The sequence below is a fragment of the Phyllobates terribilis genome, unplaced genomic scaffold (genome assembly GCF_046119375.1).
Source record: "Phyllobates terribilis strain yellow unplaced genomic scaffold, ASM4611937v1 Scaffold_1__5_contigs__length_1240528914, whole genome shotgun sequence".
Classification (NCBI taxonomy): Eukaryota; Metazoa; Chordata; class Amphibia; order Anura; family Dendrobatidae; genus Phyllobates; species Phyllobates terribilis.
Genome location: NW_027362761.1, coordinates 629,260,293 through 629,272,466, shown reverse-complemented (window position 1 = coordinate 629,272,466; position 12,174 = coordinate 629,260,293).

Genomic DNA, 12,174 nt, shown 5'->3' with positions numbered 1-12,174 from the left:
CACTGTTTTGTTTCATAGACTTTTTTTTCTCCCCCCCCCCCTTTGCACCACCTCCTGTTATTGCTTTTTTTCTTTAAAAAAAAAAAAAGTTTACACCAAGCACTCTCACACACACAACTGAATAAAGTACTGATACAAACACCACATACATGAAAAAAAAAATGTTGTCCCGCTTGTCCCACACACGGTATTCAGTGAAGGAGCCATACACTACTTTCCTTGCCTTCAACACTGACAGTAAGGGAGAGGATCCCACCTTTCTTTATTTTTCCTCATCCTCGTCCCCCTCTTCCTCCTCGGGTGATTCTGAACCGCCAAAAAGACGCCCTAGGACAAAAGCTGAACCAGCGCCAGCCATTATTGACCCCATGTGGACCTAGACCCTCGAAAATTATGAGCCACAGATTCCGCATATTCTGGTGCAATAAGGAATCAAGTTTGACACCACCCGCCTCACAGAAATAGACTTTTTCAAAGTCTTTTTCTCTGAGGATTTTTTAAACCTGATGGTGGGCGAAACTAATTTGTACGCTCAACAATTTTTGTCACAAAACCACTCATCATTTTCTAACTTGAAGTTAGAAGTTTTGGGGCCTGGTCCTTCACATGGGGATACTGAAGAAGCTAGAAGTTCATTGGAGTGTTAACGTTTTGTATAACACTCCATTGTTCCGAATGGTCATGATCCAGACACGTTTTGAGACCATCCACAAATTCTTGCATTAAATGATAATGTACGTTGTTCTCACCGAGATGATCCCAATCATCTTTTCAAAGTTCGGCCGGTCATCGAAGAACTTCAACAACAAGTCTACTGAAATGTACATGCCTCAAAATGACATCTACGTGGATGAGTCCCAAATTCATCTTAAGGGGAGGCTTAAATTCTGGCAGTACCTGCGCACTAAGAGGGCCAGGTACGAAATGAAGCTGTACAAACTGTGTGAGAGTACCTCAGGGTACACCCACAAGTTTAGGGTTTATGAAGGAAAGGACTCCTGCATTGAGCCCACTGAATGCCCCCCTGTCCTGAGAGTGAGTGGTAAAATTGTGTTGGATTTGGTGCGCCCACTGCTGGATCAAGTTTATCACCTCTACGTGGATAACTTTTATACCAACATCCCACTCTTTAAGTCCCTCTTTGTGTGAGGTACCGCAGCCTTGAAATACTGTCCGCAAAAATCAGATGCCTCTCGAAGATGCTAATTGGGCAGCTGCTCAGAAGGGGTGAGAGCAGAGCCCAATGCAGCAACCACATGCTGGTGGTCAAGTACTAGGACAAGAGGGATGTCCTTCTCTTGACCACCATACATGGTGATGGCAGCACTCCCAGCACTGTACGAGGTACCTCTACACAGGTCGTCAAACCAGATTGTGTACTGGGGGGGGGGAGTTGATCTCTCTGATCAAGTCCACCAGCCGTACAGTGCTTTGAGAAAGGCCAAGGTGTGGTACAAGAAGGTGGCCGTGCACATCGTACAGATGGCAATGCATAACACTTTTCTTTTATCACGATGTGCAGGCCAGACCGCTACATCGTATTTTCGGTTCCAGGAGGTAGTGATCAAGGCCCTGTTATTTGGCAATGAGGAAGGAGCAGGCCCCAGTAATTCCGGAACTGAAGGTGCTCGTATAGTACAATGCCAACATTTCCCGGGGGAAGTCCCTCAAAGCAGAAAAAAAGGTAAGTCACAAAAGAGGTGCTGAGTGTGCTACGGAATGCGACACCTGCACTGACAAACCTGTCCTGTGTATGAAAGAATGCTTCAGCCTGTACCACACATCCATGGGCTACTAAATTCATTTCTGACTTACACAACTGATATATGACAACTAGTGTTGAGCGATACCTTCCGATATCGCGAAATATCGGATTGGATCGGACCGATACCCAAAAAATATTGGATATCGCCGATTCCGATACTGGAAACCAATGCAAGTCAATGGGACACAAATATCGAAATGAAAATAAACCCTTTCTTTCCTTGTAGGTTAATTCTACATGAAGGAAAACAACTAAGAATAATGTAGAATGTATTACATGAAAAGCCGGCAATTCAGCAGCGGCATACAACGGTACCTGACAATTTAGAACAGAAAGAATAGAGCATCACACATAGATTAGATAGATAGAAACATGTCAGTCACATATATAAGAAGTACAGTGACAGTGTTGCTTACTGTACTTGTCATTTAGTGTTAAAGGATTTATTAAAAAAAATAATAGTGTTTTCATGCACAGTCTCTTTAAAAAAGCCGGCCGGCAATTCAGCATCGGTACCCGACAATTTAGAATAGAAAGAATAGAGCATCACACATAGATTAGATAGATAGAAACATGTCAGTCACATATATAAGAAGTACAGTGATAGTGTTGGTTACTGTGCTTGTCATTTAGTGTTAAAATAAAGGATTTATTAAAAAAAAAATTGGCGTGGGGTTCCCTGTAATTTTAGTCTTTAGCGGAGGTTAAGCGGATGGCTGGGGCAGATGTTTGAAGCCTGGGAAGGGGGTAATACCCACGGAGCTTCCCAGGCTACTAATATCAGCCCCCAGCTGAATACCTAGCCTTTACTAGCTATTAAAATGGGGGACCCCCAAAAAAATGATGTGGGGAATCCCCTATTTTAATAGCTAGCAAAGGCTAGGCAGACAGCTGGGGGCTGATATTAGTAGCCCAGGAAGGGTGCCATGAATATTGGCCCCCTCCCAGGCTAGAAACACCAGCCGTCAGCCGCCCCAGAAATGGCGCATCCATAGGATGCGCCAATTCTGGCACTTAGCCTCGCTCTTCCCACTGCCCTGTAGCGGTGGCAGTGGGGTAATAGGGCTGGGGTTGATGTCAGCTTATAATGCCAGCTGACATCAAGCCCAGGTTAGTAATGGAAAGGCGTCTGTAAGACACCCCCATTACTAACCCCATAGTCAAAGTTAAAAAAAAAAACACAAACACCCAGAATAAAGTCCTTTAATTGAAATAAACACACAATTCTTTATTGTTCTAAATTAAACCATACTTACCATCACGCCCATTCCAGCTAAAGCCAACGATCTCCTGCAATAAAAGTAAAATAATAAAGCAACTTCATCCTTACCTTTCGATGGTTCCCAGGATGGCTCCAGCTCTGCTACATTCACATGACAGGCTGGATCGCAGCCGAAAGCTGCCATCCAGCTTGCCATGCCGCAGACACTGAGAAGCGCAGGCATGCTTGCGCTCCTCAGTGTCTGGCTGTGACGGCATAAAGATGAGCCGAGGTCATGTCCAATGAACTCAGCTCACCTCATGCACGTCACTGACAGCGTCGGAGAATTCTACTGCGCATGCGGTGAGCGTGAGAGAATTCTCCCAAGGTGTCAGTGACGTGCATGAGGTGAGCTCATGTCCAATGAACTCAGCTCACCTCATGCACGTCATTGACAGCGTGGGAGAATTCTCCTGCACTCAGCGCTTGAGCAGGAGAATTCTCCCATGCTGGGATGGCATTGAGATGACAGGCTGGATCGCTGCTGAGCGCTGCCATCCAGCATGCCATCCTTCATAGACACTGCAGAGCGCAGGCATGCTTGCACTCTGCAGTGTCTCTGAAGGATGAAAAGCTGGATGGCAGCGTTCAGCTGCGATCCAGCCTGTCATCTCAATGCCATCCCAGCGTGGGAGAATTCTCCTGCTCAAGAGCTGAGTGCAGGAGAATTCTCCCACGCTGTCAATGACGTGCATGAGGTGAGCTGAGTTCATTGGACATGAGCTCACCTCATGCACGTCACTGACAGCATGGGAGAATTCTCTCACGCTCACCGCATGCGCAGTAGAATTCTCCCACGCTGTCAGTGACGTGCATGAGGTGAGCTGAGTTCATTGGACATGACCTCGGCTCATCTTTATGCCGTCACAGCCAGACACTTTCTCAGAATCAGTGGGATCCGTTAAAGCGTTCCAGAGTTATTACCTCGTAAAGTGACACTGGTCAGAATTGTAAAAATTAGCCTGGTCATTAACGTGCAAACAGCCTTTAAAGGGGTTAATATTGCTTCTTTTACTTTAGTATTAAACATATAAAAGTATTGTCCCAAGGAGAGATCCCAACTTGAGTCCTTGTACAAATGTAACCAAAAACACAGGTAACACTTATACCTATTTAAAATTTTTTATAACATAGTAGCTATTGAACCTGTTCTACGCCCGGGTGGCGAGCATTTTTATTGGTATATGGTCCCCCATCCTGTTATGTGCTGCCCCTATTCTGCGCCCCCATCCTGTTATGTGCTGTCCCCATCCTGATATTTGTGCTGTCCCCATCCTGGTATTTGTGCAGCCCCCATCCTGGTATTTGTGGCTCCCCATTTTGGTATTTGTGCTACCCAATCCTGTTCCCCCATCCTGTTATGTGCTGCCCCATCTTATCCTGGTATGCATGATACCCCTCATCCCTATCCTGGTATGCATGGTACCCCCTCATCCCTATCCTGGTATGCATGGTACCCCTCATCCCTATCCTGGTATGAATGGCACCCCTCATCCCCAATCCTGGTATGCATGGCAGCCCTTATACCAATCCTGGTATGCATGGCACCCCTCATCCCAATCCTGGTATACATGGCACCCCATCCCTCATCTTGGTATGCATGGCTCCCTCATCCCCAATGCTGGTATGTATGGCCTCCTTAGCCTTATCCTGGCATGCATGGGCCCCTTACCCCCATCCTGGTATGCATGGCACTCCTCATCCCCAATCTTGGTATTCATGGCACACCATCCCTCATCCTGGTGTGCTTGGTACCCCTCATCCCTATCCTGGTATGCATGGTACCCCATCCCTCATCCCTATCTTGGTATGTATGGTACCCCCTCATCCCCATCCTGGTATGCATGGCCCCTCATTCGTATCCTGGTATGCATGGCCCCTCATCCCTATCCTGGTATGCATGGTACCCCTTCATCCCTATCCTGGTATGCATGGCCCCTCATTCGTATCCTGGTATGCATGGCCCCTCATCCCTATCCTGGTATGCATGGTACCCCTTCATCCCTATCCTTGTATGCATGGTATCCCCTCATCCCTATCCTGGTATGCGTGCCACCCCTCATCTTCAATCCTGGTATACTTGGGACCCCTCATCCCCAATCCTGGTATGCATGGCCCCCCTCATCCCCAATCCTGGTATGTATGTTCCCCTCATCCTCAGTCCTGGTAAGCATGGCACCCCTCATCTCCAATCCTGGTATGCTTGGCACCCCTCATATCAATTCTGGTATGCATGGCTCCCTCATCCCCAATCCTTGTATGTATGGCCCCTCAGCCTTATGCTGGTATGCATGGTACCCCTCATCCCCATCCTGGAATGCATGGCATCCCATCCCTCATCCTGGTATGCATGATACCCCTCATTCCCAATCCTGGTATTCATGGCACCCCTCATCACCAATCCTGGTATGTATGGTATCCCTCATCCTCAATCCTGGTATGTATGGTACCCCTCATCCGTATCCTGGTATGTATGGTACCCCTCATCCCCAGTCCTGGTATGCATGGCAAATGTGTCTTCAGTAAAATGGCGCCGGATAGCGCGCTATGCGCATGCGCCGGTTCCGACCCCGCATTCCTGACCCAGTCTCCGGCCAGAACAGAGGCGCCGGGGCAACACACCTCCCGGTTAGGTAAGTATGAAAGTATGGCGCCCTAGATCGCGGTATGCGTTCAGTGCTTACGCTTACCGCGATCTCCGGCGCCATACACTCCTCTTACCTGTAATGGCTCCTTTTTAATTTGACTCCTCAAAAACAAAATATTAGCAAACATAATCTTGTGACATGTCAAATTAAAGCTTGTACCTTTCTAAACAGAACGGTGGGAGATCTCTTTATCTTATTTCTAACCCGAGATATGACATATCAAAAATTTATCATTATGCAAGCCCAAAATTCTAACTTTTTCAAAACTTTAGAAATCTATATAAAATTAACTACCTTATTTTGAAATTCACTAAATTAGCACTGAAAAAAAAACAAAGAAAAAAAAAATCCGAAGACATCAGGTAAAAAAAATATTCAGATTTGGATCACTTGACAGAAAATGACCCATATGGGATATTTCTACATTCAGCTAAAATTGTGGGACAATTTTTTTTGTGCTATTTTTGCCCAGTGTGAAAGTGTAAAATCTGGGGCTAAAACAAAATTTTGGTGGTAAAAATTTAATTATTTTTCTTCACTGCCCAATGGTATGTGGAGTCGGTAAGCCAAACCTTCGACTCCTCAATTTCCATGACACCGACTCCACCTTCGACTCCACGACTCCGGCTCTGACACCCTCATACATGGCTCATGTTTAAGTGATAAATTTACGGTATAAATTTCCCTTCAGAGCTTTGCACTGTGCCTCAAAAGTAGTTTTGGACCACATATAGGGTATCTGCGTACTCAGGAGAAATTGCACAACACATTTTGGGGTCCATTCTCTCCTGCTATCCTTGTAAAAATGAAAAAACTTGCGGTTAAAGCAATATTTTTGTGAGAAAAATATATATATTTTTTTTAATTTTCACAGATCAGTGTTGAAAAATTCAGTGAAGTACCTGGGGGTTCAAGGTGCTCAACACACATCTAGATAAATTCCTTAAGGGGTCTAGTTAACAAAATGGGGTCTCTTGTGGTGGGTTTCCACTCTGTAGGCACATCAGGGGCTCTCCAAATGTGACATGATGTCCTCCAATGATTTCAGCACATTTTGCATTTCAAAAGTTAAATAGCACTCCTTCCGTTCTGAGCCCTGCTGTGCGCCCACACAGTAGTTTTCCCCCATCTATGTTGTACTCTTGGGAAATTTTACAGTGTTTGGGGTCCATTTTCTCCTGTTACCCTTGTGAAAATAAAAACATTTGGGTCTAAAGTAAATTTTTTGTGAAAATAGTTAAATGTTAATTTTTTCCTTCCACATTCCTTTAGTTCCTGTGAAACAACTGAAGGAAGGGTTAATATACTTGAATGTGGTTTTGAGCACCTTGAGGGGTGCAGTTTTTAGAATGGTGTCACTTTTAGGTATTTTCTGTCATATAGACCTCTCAAAGTCACTTCAAATCTGATGTGGTCCCTAAAAATGAGAAATCGCTGGTCAACTTTTAACTTTTCTAACTTTCAAACAGAAAAAAAATATGTTTTAAAAATGATGCAGATGTAAAGTAGACATGTGGGAAATGTTATTTATTAAATGTTTTGTGTGACATATCGCTCTGATTTAAAGGTATAAAAATTACAATTTTAAAAATTGCAAAATTTTCGCCAGTTTTCAGATTTTTTTCTCTCAAATAAATACAAGTCATATCGAAGAAATTTTAACATTATTATAAAGCAGAATATGTCATGAAAAAAAGAATCTGAGAATCAGTGGGATCCGTTGAAGCGTTCCAAGGTTATTACCTCATAAAGTGACAATGGTCAGAATTGAAAAAAATGGCCTGGTTAGGAAGGTGAAAACAGGTTCTGGGTGAAGGGAATAAAAAATAATTTACAATATTTTTTTAAACCTTTTTACTTAATCTCTCTATGGGACTTTCGCAGCTCTGATCACCATAATAAAGATTCTAAAGCATAGCAATGCACAAGCATTGCAGTGATTTATAAACTGTCAGTGCTAGTTAGATCATGCACTGCTCTTGATCTAATTGGCTTGCTAGCACTCGTGACCCAGATGTCATCATGACAACGTCGAGTCACCATGGCAATGATCGGCCCCTGCCTTGTAAATGCCGCGATCGATATTGATCGCAGTGTGTAGGGGGTTAAACTGCCCTTCAGTGAGAGCTGGGTGTCAGCTGTCAGAATCGCTGAACACCCGGCGGTGTTCGTGCTCCCACAGAGTCTGTGCATGACAAATCTGGAAGTACTTACCAACCTGGACTTATGGATACATCGAAGGTCGTGAAGGGGTTAAAGTAAAGTCTGTTAAATGGAAGCTGTGACATAAGTGCTCAGCGCAGAGCATGGGATAATTGTGAACTTAGCCTTAAAAGCAAAATGTTATCTACTGCAAAATGGTACCAAGAAAAGCTGCCACTCAACTCACAAAAAACAAGTTTTCACTCAGTTTCATCATCATGCAGTTGAAATATACAGATTTCACTCTGCAACACCAATTGCATTCTGATTTCTGGAGAACACCTGTGCAGTCCAACCGCAACTGAAAGGGTGTAATTTCCAAAATGGCTTCACTTGCAGCAGGTTTCTGCTGTTTTGGCAACCTCGAGGCTTCTCAAATGTTACATGGCAGTCTCAAAGCATTTTTGCCAAAATTCTGCATCAGAAGTCAAGTAGCCCTCCTTTTCTTCCGAGCCCTATGGTTATGGTGTGCCCAAACAGTAGTTTCCGGCCACACATCGGGTGCCGGCATATGCAGGAGAAATTGCACAACAAATTTTGGGCTCCAATTTCTATACTTGAAAGGTTAACAAACTTTTGAATGTGGTTTTTAATACCTTGAAGGGTGCCGTTATTAAAATGTGGTCTTGATTGTGGGGTTTCTGAAATATAGGCCCCTCAGTCACTTCAGAACCGAAGTGATCCATTCTAAAAAAAAAAAAAAAAAAGATTTGTAAATGTTATTGAAAAAATGCTGCTGAACATTTAAACATGTTAAGAAAAGGGATGTCAGAAATGTTGCTGACGTAAAGTAGACATGTAGTAAATGTTAGTAACTATATTTCGCATTTTGCTTGCTGGCAGGTATGAGCTTGTAAGGAGAGTCAGCGAGAGGCTGAAAGGGAAGCCTAAACCCATCTACGTGTTTGAGGAGAAGTACCCCGACTACTATTTTACTGATGGTAAGGTGTATATTTGTGTGTGTTTTGTTGTACACGTTTGTACGTATGTTTTCCTATGAAGTGCTGCATCGGGGAGTAATGTTTAGGGCTCACTCACACTGGCGTAAAACACGGCCTTGAGCTATCCAATATTTTATCGAATAGCACTCAACCCAATATTATACTAAGGGGCAGTACATAGCACCGACTATTTTCTCATGCCAATTCAGTATGAAAAAACAATTGCAGCCTGCACAGGTATGCAGCGATTGGGTTTATGAAAATGTTTTCAAATTCAATGACTGTTTTAATAAATTTAACCATCACATATGGATAATGCACAAAATGCGCATGAAATTACCTACAAGTGAGATGAACAAGGAAAATTTTTACTGTAGGCAAAAATGCAAACAATATTATAATTTAAATTTATTGAACATTCATTCTGCAACTTTATTGCAAATTAATTCTTATTCCTTTTCTTTTTCTCTTCAGTTCTCCTCTCCATGTTAATGTGGAGTGGTGGCAGGAGAACTTTAGTGGAATTAACTAAACATTCCGCAACTATGTTCTTGAATCCCAGATTGCAAAGATGTTCTTATTGACCCACTGTTTTGGCTCCAGTAATGAGTCCTATCCCGGCTGTGCCATTCTCACAAAAGCATTGGTACTTCACGCATCCTTCTTGCTGCTTAAGGAGCAATGAGAGAACTTTCAGATCACCACATATTGACCTTCCTTGATCCTTGTAATTAAAGCGGTTGTCCACTACTTTCACATTGATACCCTATCTTTAGGATAGGGCATGAATGTATGATCGGCTGGGGTCCTGAACGCGGCACCCCCGTCGATCAGCTGATATCGGTGCCTTTCGGAAGTCCTTACCTGCGGTGCTTGGCAGTCAAGTTGTAGTGGCTGGCGCTTGTTACTGCTCATCCACCTCCCATTCAATTGAATGTGCAGTACCCCCCGGCGGCCACTACAGATGGACAGCCAAGCACTGCAGGTAAGGACTTTCGGCTGGGACCGATAACAGCTGGTCGGCGAGGGTTCCCCGGCCGATCATACATGGATGCCCTTTCCTACGGGCATCAATGTGAAAGTAGTGGACAACTTCTTTAAGTTTCTTTAGAATAAAGTCAAAATTCTCATAGCATTTCTTCAAGTGCATAGAATGCTCTACAGGCACTAAAGCATACTTGCTGCCATTGTGCAGTAGCACAGCTTTCATACTTTTTCATGAATCAATAAAGAATCTCCACTTGCTCACATTGTACTCAATGTTACATTTTTCCATCAGCCTAGGAATATCACTGCAATACACTAGAGCACCGTCTTGAGTAAAGTATGGAAGGAATTCCTTTTCTCTGCTTCTGTACCAAGAATTAACAGTTAACAGGAATAGTGGGTTCTTTTCCTTTAGTCTAGAGCAGGCATGTCCAAAGTCCGGCCCGCGGGCCATTTGCGGCCCGCGGTCCGGACTAATAAGGCCCCCAGGTATCCAGCAGCATGTACCTTGCGGCCGCTGCCGCTCTCGTCGCCACCGCCGCTCAGTACTCCGGCGCAGGGAGAAGAGCCGAAATCTCGGACATCGCGAGATTTCGGCTTTCCTTCTCCCTGCGCCGGAGTACTGAGCGGCGGCAACCGGCCAGCCAAGATCTCGCGACGTGCGAGATCTCCAGCCCCCAGGGGTTGTAAGACGTTCAGAGGTCAGATAGGCTGAAGACCTCAGCTTAGTTGTGTAAAATTATATAAATAATATATATATTAAGTTATATATAAGTCCCTGCGCCACCTTACACCTCCAGAAAGGTTAGGCCAGCAGGGCTCTCACACAAGCTTGTGGTAGCAAGCTGTCATACCCTTCATTAACCCCTGACTGCCTGTCACTGTGCTATAATTCCATTATCTGATGTGCGACTGTTGCACAGCTTGCTATTCTCTGCCTGTGTTATAAAGCATATAGCAGTATCTTATTTTTGCTGTTCCACCCTCTGCGCCTTTTAATCTCTCCCCTTCTGGCCAATTTTTATAATGGCAACTACAAATAAGAAACGAAAAGTTGACAGTGAGGGCCGCCGCTTCCAGGACAAGTGGAAAGTAGAATATTTTTTCACTGAAATAAAGAATCACTGTGTTTGTCTGATATGCCAAGAGACCGTTGCTGTTTATAAAGAATTTAATGTCAAGCGACACTATCAGACGAGACATAGCACATACGACAAGCTAACAGGGCACGACCGAAGTGAAAAGTATAAGCAACTTGAAGCTGTTTTATTGTCACAACAGCGATTTTTTACAAGAGCCCGTGAGTCAAATGAAAATGCCACAAAGGCGAGCTATGAGGTGGCAGCGTTAATTGCTAAAAATTGCAAATCTTTTGCAGAGGGTGACTTTATCAAAGAATGTGTTATGAAAATGGTAGAGAATGTCTGTCCCGAGAAGAAGCAAGAGTTTTCCAACATTTGCCTGGCTCGTAACACTGTAGCACGGCGAATTGAAGAAATTTCATCGGATATTAAGAGACAGTTAATGTCAAAAGGAGCTGATTTTGACTTCTTTTCAATAGCCTGTGATGAAAGCACGGACCTATCTGACACGGCTCAGTTGCTGATTTTTTTAAGAGGGGTGGACGATGAAATGAATGTGACTGAAGAGCTACTTGACCTCCAGAGCCTCAAGGATCAAACAAGAGGGAAAGATTTATTTGATTCTGTTAGTTCTGCCATAGATGACATGAAACTGCCTTGGAACAAAGTTACTGGGATTATTACTGATGGGGCACCTGCCATGACTGGTGAACGAAGTGGATTATCAACCCTAATCTGTAACAAGGTGAGCGAAGAAGGAGGCAAAGCTATTAAACTTCATTGCATCATTCATCAACAAGTTCTCTGTGCTAAACATCTCCAATATGATCATGTTATGAAACCGGTACTAAAGACCATTAATTTTATCCGCTCTAAAGCCCTGTGCCACCGCCAGTTTAAACAGTTTCTACTGGATATCCAGGCTGAATATGAAGATGTTTCATATCATAACGATGTAAGATGGCTCAGTCGGGGGTCTGCACTGCAACGTTTCTACTCTCTCAGAAAGGAAATAGGAGAATTCTTGGAAACAAAGGGACAAACGATGCGAGAACTATCTGATCCAATTTGGCTGGCTGATTTGGGGTTTCTAGTCGACCTAACAAAGCATCTGAATGTACTGAACATGAATCTTCAGGGCAAAGATGCAGCGGTGAACCAACTTTATTCACACCTCAAAGCCTTTGGAACAAAGCTGCAACTTTTCCTAAGGCAGTTGTCACAAACACCGCCCAATACCATCCATTTTTCAGCGCTACAGGAAATAATTAACAGTTTTCCACAGGAT